The sequence below is a fragment of the Schistocerca americana genome, chromosome 4 (assembly GCF_021461395.2).
Source record: "Schistocerca americana isolate TAMUIC-IGC-003095 chromosome 4, iqSchAmer2.1, whole genome shotgun sequence".
Lineage (NCBI taxonomy): Eukaryota > Metazoa > Arthropoda > Insecta > Orthoptera > Acrididae > Schistocerca > Schistocerca americana.
The window spans coordinates 65,887,804-65,900,134 of record NC_060122.1 but is presented as its reverse complement, the minus strand read 5'-3'; the positions used below and the strand labels follow the sequence as shown (position 1 = coordinate 65,900,134).

The 12,331-nt window shown below is 43.6% G+C and overlaps 1 protein-coding gene across 1 annotated transcript in view; it reads right to left on the bottom strand.

The window, feature by feature from the left end:
- LOC124613261 overlaps positions 1 to 12,331 on the bottom strand; it is a 151,751-nt gene that overhangs the window by 69,743 nt on the left and 69,677 nt on the right. The gene's annotated exons all lie outside the window — the stretch shown is intronic.

Here is a 12,331-nt window from a genome sequence, read left to right as displayed (position 1 = left end):
GGACAAAACAAAAATACATGAAAAAGTGAGGCAGAGAGAAAGACAAGCAAGAAAAAGGATGTGGGGTAGGATTGGGTGGGAGTGGGAAAGAAAGTTCGGGGGGAGGGGGGAGGAGAGGGGGCAAGTGAGACAGGGCACAGAGCATGGGAGGAGTGGTTGACAAATTGGATGCGATGATGTGGGATGGGGGGTGGTGCCTGAGAGAGGGAGTGATGGCAGAGGACAGAGACATGGAGCAGCCACATGGGCAGGCTGACAGAGTGCTTGGAGGCAAGAGAGATGGGGTAGTGGTTGAGGGGAAGGGATCAGAGAGACAGGCTGGTGACTGTGGAGTGGGAGGGATGACAGTGGAGAGGCAGGAAACAGAGACAGGGTGACAGCATGGGGTGGGGGGTGGGAGTGGGGAGGGGTCAGTGACATGGGGAGGGGTCAGTGACATGGGGAGGAGGCAGTGACATGGGGAGGAGGCAGTGAAGGGGTAAGAGAGGCAACAAGGGTGGTGGAAGAGAGATGGCATGGCTGTCAGGGTGAGGAGGAGAGAGTACAGTAGAGGCAAGATTAGTGGGGTAAATTATAATTTACTACTACTACTACTACTACTACTACTAATAATAATAATAATAATAATAATAATAATAATAATAAGTGTCAGTGTCAGCAGTTATGCTTTGCACGTGTTGTATGGATACTGTTATTGATACCCTTACCAGTGAGCTACCTAGCAAAATGCACTAGCTGCTGAGACTCAGCTCCCAGAATTTTCTGTCATTTCATGCCTTTTACTGACGAATATGCCACTGTCATGTCAAGTCGATAATGCTAGGGAGTAGAGAGCAGAAGTGCAGTGCTGTGAAGACCGCACACTGTATTTTTGCCTCTGCCTGATCGGTGAAAGCCACCTGACTTCATGCCACTCTGGACGTTGACACTTGTAGCAACCTTAATTACGTAACAGTTTTGTGCGCCATCAACTTCTGTGTCGCATCTAAGATGCATTAACCCATTACATGTTTGTTTCTTTTATAAGCTGTAAGCTGGCTGCTGTCGGAGGAGGAGACTGGCTTGTCTCAGGAGTCAATGTGTTACGAGCTCATCACAAGCTTTAGCTCCTAGCATCTTCGGTCACGGACCACTGTAACGTGTGCAATCTGTACTGGGTTTGAATCAGTCGAGTGAATATCAGATCAAAGAGTTATGGGACAGGAATAGGCAAAATTAAAATGGTAAATATTCAATAGTTGTGTTGAGGGGTGTGGTTAATTGATATAGGAAGATAGTGCAGTCTGCAGCTTTCCAGAGTAAATGGATTTCATCAACTTGTGCAAGCGAGATATACTGTTGGGAGTACAATAAGCTAATTAAACTGACATCATCTTTTATTGCAAAAGTCCCTTATCATCTTTTATGATTAACCTTTGTGGTAGATAATTAAAGACATTTCATATATAGTTAGGGCAGAACTTACCTGCTATGTCGTCATTGTCATTCATAAGTTGTCTCCCTTGAAGATCCAATAGTCAAAACCTTAGTAACACAGTTATTTGAATTAGAACTTCTATGGGAGGGATTACAAGTGGTATACCATGTCATAATGCAATCTTCAGGCTAAACCATTGAGGAAAGGAAATGTGTTAAACTATGCAAGGCAAGAATGGGGATGTACCACATTCACGAGTGGCATGCAGTGGGTCACAATGCGGTAGTGCTGCTTAGTAGAAATACAAGTGTATTTTGCATGTGTGTTGTAAATAAACTAATGTACAATGTCAGGAAGTGAAAATCAGTGTAACAAGGCTGAAGAAGTATAAGTCATGAAGAAATGTACTGAGATAGGTAGTGAACAGAATTTTAAGTTATACAAGCTGGGAGCAGAAATGGAAAGGTAAATACATATTCCGGAAAAGCAGAAATGTCAGGAATAAGTGTGATACACAATGGATGAGATGGGGAAGTGAAAAACAGTAATACACCACTTTCCTGATAGTGGCAAGAAGACTTACAATGAGAACCCATACAGACAAGTACCGGAAGGCAAAGGAGGTCACATATACAGACACTCTTAGCAACAGTAATGAAAAAGATGGAGGAAAACACTAAGCACCTAATGGATACAAGTATGTCAGGCATGAAAGAAATGGATGAGATAAGGAAAATTTAGCCGAGATAGAGAAAAAATGAAGGACGACCCAGCTGAAATGGAGAAAAAGATAGAGAAAAAATAGATGAAAACACTAGGCACCTTGGCAAAAAGACAGAGAAAAACACAGCTGAAATGAGAGAAGTAAAGACCCAGCAAGTGGAATCTATATTGCTGAAACACTATCTTGAAACCTGTTACCAGGTGTAGCATAGGTGCAACAAAAATTTGATTTTCAATATTTCATGTAACTATTGAGCAAATTTAAAAAGCTATCACAATCTACTCATTAAGAAGTATAATCTTCAGTTAAAAGTTTAACACAATAAGACAAGTAGAACAGTTAGAAAATGTGTGTTTGTCTTGAGACAGCGTAACTGACGGTGAGAAAATAACACAAGCTTCATTCATCCAGTATCTGATGATGAAAGTAAAAATATTTATTGCTTGTTACATTTTCATTGTTCCCGCAGTCATATTTCAACATCATGCATGATGTTTCACTTTACTGCTTCTTCACCACCAATTCTATTTGCAACACACTTTACCGACAGTATCTACATATATCACTGAATGTACTTGCAAAATTATATCCTTGTACAACAAACAGTTCAGGAGCCGAACATTGAGCTGCTTGAAAATCTACCTTTGCTCCAAATGGAGTGCACATGCAGTGCTTCATAATGAGAGCACTTAGCAACTTTCAACCAATTTTAAGAATAATTTCAAACTTTTATTAAACTTTTTCTCATTTATATGCTTAAAGGTGAATATTTAACATAGTAACTCATTTTTAAAACAATCAGACGTCTGAAACTGCATTATACATTAGACTTTGATTCTTTAAGAAACTGCATAGCTCGTTCATCACTAAGTGGAATAAGTGAATAGAAAAATATGAATGAGTTGCAGTAAAGACTATAGCCAACTCGGCACACAGCACGGCAAATACAACAGCACAAAGAGCAACTAAAGTTAGGGAAAACAGTGAGGTGGAAATCACCAAGGTCAAGGTGAAGTTAACGACACAAGTAAAGACAATTGCTGACATGGTAATTGCTAAAAAAAGATAATTTGAGTATCTCCATAAAGGAAATTTCACAGAAAGAAGCTGGGAACATCAGCACAGGAGTGAACAACATAGTAGTAAATTGATTAGAAGAAGTGTAAGCTGTAAGCTTCTGATGACCAGAAGAGAGACTACACTGAAGTCTACCTGGTAGTGGTGGGCTGCTTCTTCTGCATAGGACAGATGGCAACAGTGGGCTGTGGCAAGGACGCAGGCCACTGACAGCTTAGTAAAGCAATGTTAACATACAGTCCAAGCAGCTACATTCTGATGCTACAATGCAGTATACCTTTCTGGGTGCATGGTGTGGAGGGTGCATGCAACACGGTGGCGGCTGGTGACCAGCCGGTGGGTGCTGATGTGTGCACCTTGGAATACTGATGCCTTCGACAAGCTAGGAGCATACAACCCAATTCGGCATGCCACGCTACATGCCGAAACACCTGCAGAGGATCCCAGCTTCCCAGTGGGAAGACCTGCCTCTACAAATGGTGATGTGAAGCACTGTGGCTCCCGCATCATTAATAGGAAGAAGAGCGGCTGTACCACAGTGATCATGACCTGCTGCCCCCTGTGTAAGAGTCTAGTTGGTGCTGCAGTGAGCCAGGAAGTGGTACACTAGCAGAAGGTACCAAGTCTCAGAGAGAGGACTTGGTGCTAGGAGATAGTGTGGTGGTGGCAGCTGACCAGGGTCATGGGGGCTGCTTGCTGCCCCATGATATAGCAGTCCCTGGCATAGCCCCAGCATCATAGTTGGTCTGCCAGGCTGTGTATATCTCCAATAAAAAGTACTGTTATTTATACAGGATAGAGGCTCCTTTGTTGTGCCAATGTACCAATCCAGTCATGTTCCTGACAACATGTTGGGGACCACTGGAGGGGAAAACCACGTGGACCATTATGTAGGAACCCTGTCTTACTGCTCAACTGGGAGACTTTTGATGCCATGTCTAACCCTGTTGCTGTAACTTGCATGCCGACATCCTGCACTCACTTGTTACCAATGGCTACTGCAATGCTGCACTGCTATGCTTTGACAAAATTGCCAAAAAATAGTAGTGGTGCTAGACTACCAATACTCCTTTGGAAGACCTGGTGCCCAAGTGTCTGCCCTGCACTGGTCTGCAACAAACTTCAACACCCATTGCCAAAAATGTACAATATCTACAAAAAATTTTTTGTAAGTACTAGGTAGCTTGAACCACAATGTTCAGAGGCTGTGATTGTAACCTACAATGCTTAGCCTGTTAGATCCTTACTTACAACTAGAAGGTTACATCTTTGTCACATATCTTCAGAGGTTGCGATTGTACCCTACAATTCTTAGCCCATCAGATTCTTACTTACAACTACAAGGTTACATCTTTGTCACACTAATTAGCAGTCCATTAGTTCATGTGAGAAAGCACAAATCAGTGTACACCTACTAACATCCTGCTTGTCTGTTCAAACAAATTTCGGGCTTGCAGCCGGTCGTCGTTCATTACTTCGGACGATATTTCAACTGGGCACCTGCCAGTCATCTTCAGGTGAGCCGTCGCAGATTGCAACGGCTCACCTCAAGATGACTGGCAGGTGCCCAGTTGAAATATTGTGCAAAGTATTGAACGACGACCGGCTGCAAGCCCGAAATTTGTTTGAACAATCAATTCGCCAGGAAAATTTTAAAATTCACATCCTGCTAGTCGTCTCATCTAGACAACTCTATGTACTACTTAATATCTCATCACACTTCTTAAGGTCCTCATAGCCTGTTCAATACCCCTACAACTTCTTAAACATTAGGAAATACATTTCTTACTACTAAGCACATTGTAATGTCACACATACTACAATTATCTTTTACCTCTCATTTTTTACTTACAATTAAAAATGATACTGAAAAACTCTCTCTCCCTCTCTCTCTCTCTCTCTCTCTCTCTCTCTCTCTCTCTCTCTCTCTCTCTTCCCCCCCCCCCCCCCCTCTCTCTCTCTCTCTCTCTCTCTCTCTCTCTCTCTCTCTCAATAAATTACCAAGAACAAACATTCTTCAACATCACTTGGTCTGGCTCTATTAAACTCTTATGTTAGGTATCTCACTTGTCTCTCCAATGAATTTCTTAATCCTTTTTTAATATCATTCAGAACTTTGTCTCTGTGACAACTTATTCCCAGATCTATCCTTGCGCATGAATTACATGTGGTACTATCACACACAATACACTGACAAGTAATCCCTCTTACCTGTAATGCTAACCAGAAACTGAATTTCTCATGCAATGCTCAGTTTTTGGTGCTCCTGCTCTCCCAAAGCAACTAACTGATATATTGTGGCGCCATATCATACAAATTAAGCCTTAGGGTTTTGTACACAGTGTAATCGATTCATTGCTTAATGTGGAAAAACGTTGCAAAAATACTCCACTGATGACAATTTTCCCTAGCTGTAAATTTTTCCATCTAAATTTCATCATGAGTCACTGAATGTCAATTCTGGCATGACGTTCGGGCATTAAGTTTACTCTCAGGTTTATCTTGTACCATTAACATCTATTACGCCCATCATGGACCTCAGACTGCGTCCATGTTCTGACCAGCTTGCAGAGAGCATCAGCAGGTTGCTCTGCAATGCTGTGACATAGTGCTGGCCCCATTGTTACATTCTCAACCCAAGGCATACACTCCTACAAAGATTCAGCCCTGTGGACTTGATCACTCACTTTATGAACACTTCTCCCCTTCCTTTTCCTACATTCACCCCACTTATGATGAAATATATGAGTCTGTACCACTTCTTCCAAAACATCTGCAGCACTACTATCAACTCAATAGTTTCCTGTACATTTTGGTGTAGTACCTACAATAACATCACTGTCTGCACTGTCTCTATGCATGATGCAAAAATGTGTGGCAAATGCACTTCCATGTGCATCTGACTCAGGCGCCACAGTCTAAAAACAACACCCATTATCACACAATAGGGTAGATACTACTGCACTTAAATCACTCATGTTGGTATCCACACACTTGCCTGCTCCAGTATGCTACCAGTGGTAGCTTAGTAAAACAACACTGACACACCATTCACATTATGCACATACTGGTACACCATGATGCCTCCCTCCCCCACCCCCACCCTCACCCCCCATGCCCCCTCTGAGGGCATGGCACCATAGGCTCATGATGCAGCCTTGTGACAGTTGACGACCAGCAAGTGGGTCCTAATGTATGCAACTGTAATGTTGACATCTGCGTCCAGCTAGCAGCATGCAACTCAGTTATACATGCCACACTGCATGTGGTTGGTGCCAGTGGCGCTGAAGATGACTACAACACTTGCAGCGGAAGCCAGTCTTCCAGTGTGAAATCTCACCTCTGGAGTGGCAGTGTGAGGCATCATGGCTCTTGTATCAGTGTACAAGCGAGAGAGCTGTATTGCCCTCGTCAATACCTGCTGCCCCTTGAGCAGGAGTCGAGCTATTGTTGGAGTGAGCTTGGAAGTGGCCCATCATTGGAGAGGCACTAAATCCCACGACTTGGTGCTAGAAGATGGTATGTCAATGGCAGCTGATCAGGCTCAAGGTGGTTGCTTGTTGACCCACAGTGCGGTAGTGTCTCGTGTAGCTCCGTTGTCAGAGTCTGCTGCCAGGCTGCGAATATCTCTTAAAAAGTGACCATTATTTACAGAGGATAGTAGTTCATTTGTTGTGCCGATATACTGTTTCCAGCCACATTCCTGACATTTCCATGGCCTACCAGAGGAGAAACCACTTGACCTGTTCTGTAAGAACCCTGTCTTACTGCTTTACTGTCAGGTTGCAATGATAGGCCTGGTCTGTCTTGCAACGTGTTAACAGATCTGTTGCTGCAGATGGGGAAAGGAGCACAAGGCTGAGCACATTTCCTGTATTTAGACAGAATAATGTAAAATGAGTTTCGAAAAGCCTTTGCAGGTAAATATTTTTCTCGGGAATTATAAGAAATGATCAAAGATGAACTGAGGTTGCAAGGATGTAACAGACAGATAAGTGTATCACTAGCAGGCATACTTGAGAAGTCACTGGTGTTAAATAGATATTTGGACGTCAGTGGGAGCACAGATTGGAGATATATGTATGATAAGGTCTGATGATCAAAAAGAAGAAAGTGAGCAAAGATGATTTTAAAATGCATAGAAGAAAGAGCACACAGGGAGGTCATAATTGCAATAGAAATAACAAGAACCTGAATTACTGAAACCATAATACAGAGGTGAACGACCTGGCAACAATAGGCAGCACTAAGTGTGGTATAGTGGCTACGCAAGAGGAAACTTCCAAGGGCAATGGGGCTATAATAATGATATCATGGGAGCAGGCTTTCAACCACAGCCACTGGTGTACGAAGCTAGATATGAAGAGAACCACAACAATGGGGCCATCTGTGCAGAGACATTAGTTGTGACAAGAGAGACTACTTCATGCTGAGAGCAGAAGAAATGTGTAGACCCTGGATCAAAAACAAGAGAGAGGAACAGAAACCAGGAAAACAGATTAGTTTCAACTCAGCCCCACCCTGGGCCACATTGTGCCATTAGATTCATAAAGTTGGGAAGACATGATGCAAAACTGAGATACAATCATAGAAGTAAACTTCAACAAGTAATCGATGATATGGATAATACCACAAAGAAGCCTGTGGATAATAATTAAAGAAAGTGACACTACAGTAGCTAACATAGATGAACATACAGTTGGTGGTAGTATCAGAGTCCAGTCAGTTAAAGATGATGTTATGGTTAATGGAGAGATTATGACCGATTTTACAGGAGGAAGAAAATACCAATGAAGATGATCCAGGAGTATTAAAAGATACAGTTTTAAAGGTATCAAACATCTCTAATGCCGAGCCACTGAGTAATACTGCGACATTATTTGAAGCAGTGGAGGATGTATATGCTGAAAACAAATGGGTGCCTCAAGAAAAAAGTGTATCTGTGAATACCACTTCAATAACAGCATTTGCAGTGCAGAGGCTGTAATTAAAGAAGAGAGACCAAATATTAATGAGGACAAGGCACACATCATAACATTATCAGAGATTTGCACACAAATATAGGCATTCAAACTGAACCTTGTCCCTCCAGAATCAGATACAGCAAATGTTTCTCAATTAAAGAAGAGATATCATGGTTTGAAATCAAATCTCTGCACTACAAAAAAGTAGTATGAAAAGGCAAAAGAAGGAAAGATGGATTTATATGAGGTACATAAATGTTTAAAATACATGTTTTGTATCAAAAGGAGGGAATTGAAAGCTGCCACAACGAAAATAGAAGAGATGAAAATGGGTGTGGTCCATCCCCAAAAACCAAAGGAAGATAGCAAGAAGACAGGAGTATGGGTGACACTGCAAAATCCACTGGTTTCAAATACACTCAGATCGGAACAATACAGCAGAGGAAATATGAATAATGATGACTAAAAAAAAATTTTTTTGAATGCCACCTCAAGGAACAGATGACAATGAAATAAGAGACAGAATAAACCAACACACGGACATCAAAGAGTGGTACAGAAACTTGGAATACTCAAAAGTACTAAAAGAAAGAAAAGAAGACTCATGAAGATATTCAAAGCAATGGGTGAATGAAGAAAAATGGCAACATCACGCATCAGCTTTAATTTGGCAGTGGAATGAAAAAAATATTGTGATGTGATTTGTGGTGGTCATTTGTTGTCTCTTTGTGCATGAGGGATACTTGTGAAGTATGATGATAAAGTGTATCAGATTAGGCAGTGGTGGCAGTGCCATGGCAAGTCCAATTTAAAAAACAATGTAATTTTGCGAATGGAAGAATGTAGGAAGTGACTGGACTGAGCCATACTGTGCCAGTTTAGGCTATGAAAATAACATGCTGTGAACGGACTATTCTTAAGTGTCAGTGAACATGCTTGTTTTCTCTTTTATACTGTGTTTATATTGTGCAATAATGGTTTTCCAAAGTTTGTGTGCAAGGGAACAGTGATATCAAGCACACATAAAATGTGCAGTGGACTGGCTAGCAGACTGCTGCAGCTCAGTGGGTTGCTGCAATTGTTGTCAAAACATACCGTCTTCAGGTTGAAACCACACCATCTCCCTCCTTTACTGATAAGACTCTACCAGTAGCAGCTTACTGAACGCATCAACAAAGGTGGTCTGCACCCTTTCATTTATGAACAGTGTTGTGTTCACACATGCAACTGCGGGTGCTCTCTGAGTGATCCACTGCACCATGAGGTTGCTGCACCGGGTGTAGTCCAGTAACATTGTCACGAAAAGTTAAGGAGGGAGGGGGAAGGGGGGTCCACTCCCACTCCACACTCTCCCAACACTCCCCCCACACTCCACTCCCCCCACACTCCACTCCACTCCACTCAGCTGATAGCTAAGGCTCGAATGGTAACATGTGGTTGATTTACTTGTTAATACCACGACTAGAAATTAGTATTTGTGCCACTGAAATCCAAAATTCTCACTGCATCAGAGCTAGGATCGTCCATGAATTCTACATATTTTATACATAGTGAGAGCTTAAAAGAAGGTGATATAGTATTGGCAAAAGAAAATGAGGTAAAACCCTACAAGTGCTTTAGGTCACTAGGGGGATAGAGTTGGTTAAGTGAGCATCTGATGAAAGAGACAGTGGACAGGAATACAGGAAATTAAAGTTGAACGTATTTAGTAGTCCTGTTGACAGATGCAGTTAACTGATAAAAGAAGCTTGAGAGGTCTGAGGCTGTCTGGAGTGAATGGATTTGCGAATTCCATAAACTTGTGTGCCAAGTCCAACAGCACGGTTCCTTTCTTGACTATGTGCTGCTGGTGCCACCAGAGTGTGGCTGTTGCAAGATGTGTGACTGATGGGAGTGCTGATGTGGCTGTGTTGGGAAGAGGTGTGGAGGACAGTGGACGGACAGCTGGGCTCAAGTAGAGAAGTTGCATCTCCCAGAAGCAAATGCTGGAGTCTGTGGCTGGGGCCAGTGGCATGCTGACAACAGTCTGATTGGCGCAGAGGGCTCTGGCAGTGGTCGAGACTGGAGACTAGGCATGTGATTAGAGATGGACGGTCAATAACCACGGAAAGACATCACGGAAAGCAATTATGCGGGAAGCCCAGTCAAAGGATGTCTCCGAGTTGGCATATGCTTTGACATTATATGGACATGGTAAGCAGAAGTGGTGATTGTGTGTGGACAACAGCCTGTTGGAGCACATCCTATTTTCTCTGGTCGCACACTGCAGGGAGGTGAGGAAGAGCTCCAACAGATTGCAGGAGCACAATCAGAATAATTTTGAGCTAATCCTGTTCGAGGTGAGACAGAGTGTTACATGTAAAGGTGTATCACGTGAAATCAGCTGTGGCTCACTTTGTCTGGAAGTTTTGAGTGTTGAATTACAGCTTGTTATGACTATTGCATGTGGGGAATTGCTCAGTGGTTGGTTGGTTTAAAGGAGAGGGGGATGGGGTGGAGCGGGGGAGGGGTGGGGGGGGATAAGGACCAAACTGTGAGGTCATTGGTCCTGGTCCCTTGTTCCCAGTACAATAATTACACAAGGGAAAGAAGAAAAGAAAGGAGATATACAGCACAATAACAGGAGAATGGAAGAACCAGAAGAATGACAGAAGGACGACCAACACTAATATGGACAAAACAGGAAAAGAAAACCACAGAGAAAAGCAAGAAACAGGTAGAAGGGATAAAAACAAAAGAGCAGATGATCATGGTTGGCCGACCACGAGGATAAGAAGGAAAAGCCAGCCACTCTGCGACACATTACAACATCCAGCCTAAAAGCATTAGAGTGGAGAACACACAAGGACAAAGGACATGTGTGAAAACTTAAACAGAATGATAAAACCCACCGTCATGTATAAAACATAAAACTAAATTAGCCGATGAGGTGTTGTCAGTTAAAATTAATGGCAATGAGTCCGGTAACTGAAGAGTCCATTACAGGGCAGCCACAGGAGGACAGCTCACCAAGATATGGGCCACTGTCAGCCAGGCGCCACACCAACACTGAGGTGGGTCATCATGGTGCAGGAGGTACCTGTGTGTCACCCAAATGTGGCCAATGTGGAGCCGACAGAGAACCACAGAGGCATGGAGGTCTTCCACACATTCATAGTCTCCTTAATGGCACGCAGTTTGTTGTGCGTACTGAGGTCATTCCGTCTCCGAAAGCCGCAAAACCTTGCAGCGTAGTACTGAACGCAGGTCAGTTGCAGAGAGGCCAATCTCCATAAGCAGTTTCCCTGTAGCCTATTTGGTCAGCATGTCATCAAATTCATTGCCTGGGATTCCGACGTGTCCTGGGGTCCAGACAAACACCACTGAACGACTGGACCGTTCCAGGGCATAGATGGACTCCTGGATGGTTGCTACCATAGGGTGACGAGGGTAGCACTCGTCAATAGCTTGTAGGCTGCTCGAGGAGTCACTACCACAGAAGAAATGACTCCCCAGGGCATGAATGGCTGTGCTCAAGAGCACAAGATATTGCCACCAGCTCAGCAGTGAAAACACTGCAGCCATTGGGCAAGGAATGTTGTTCAGTATCTCCCCCCACGAACATACGCGAAGCCAACGTGATCATCAGCCATCGATCCGTTGGTGTAAACCACTTCATGGTCTTGGTACATGTCAAGAATCGAGAGGAAGTGGCAGCACAAAGCCGCGGGGTTAACTGAGACCTTACAGCCATGTGAAAGGTCCAGGCAAAGCCGCAGCCTAGGTGTACACCATGGAGATGTACGTGAATGGACCTCAAGTATAGGTGGTAAAGGCAAGGACTCCAGTTCGGAAAGAAGGGATTGGACACGAACTGCAACTGGAAGCCCTGACCTGGGCCACCAATGCGGGAGATGAACCGCCATGGGTGGGAAAAGGAGACAGTAATTTGGATGCACAGGAGAACTACGAATGTGTGCAATGTAAAGGCAAGCAGTTGTGCACGCCTAAATTGCAAAGTAGGGACTCTGGCCTCCACCAGGACACTGGTCACTGGACTCGTCCTAGAAGCTCCTGTCACTAGGCAAACGCCACAGTGGTGCACTGGTTCGAGTAAACGCTATGCTGAGGGTGCCGCCGAACCATAAACCAGACTCCCATAGTCAAGGC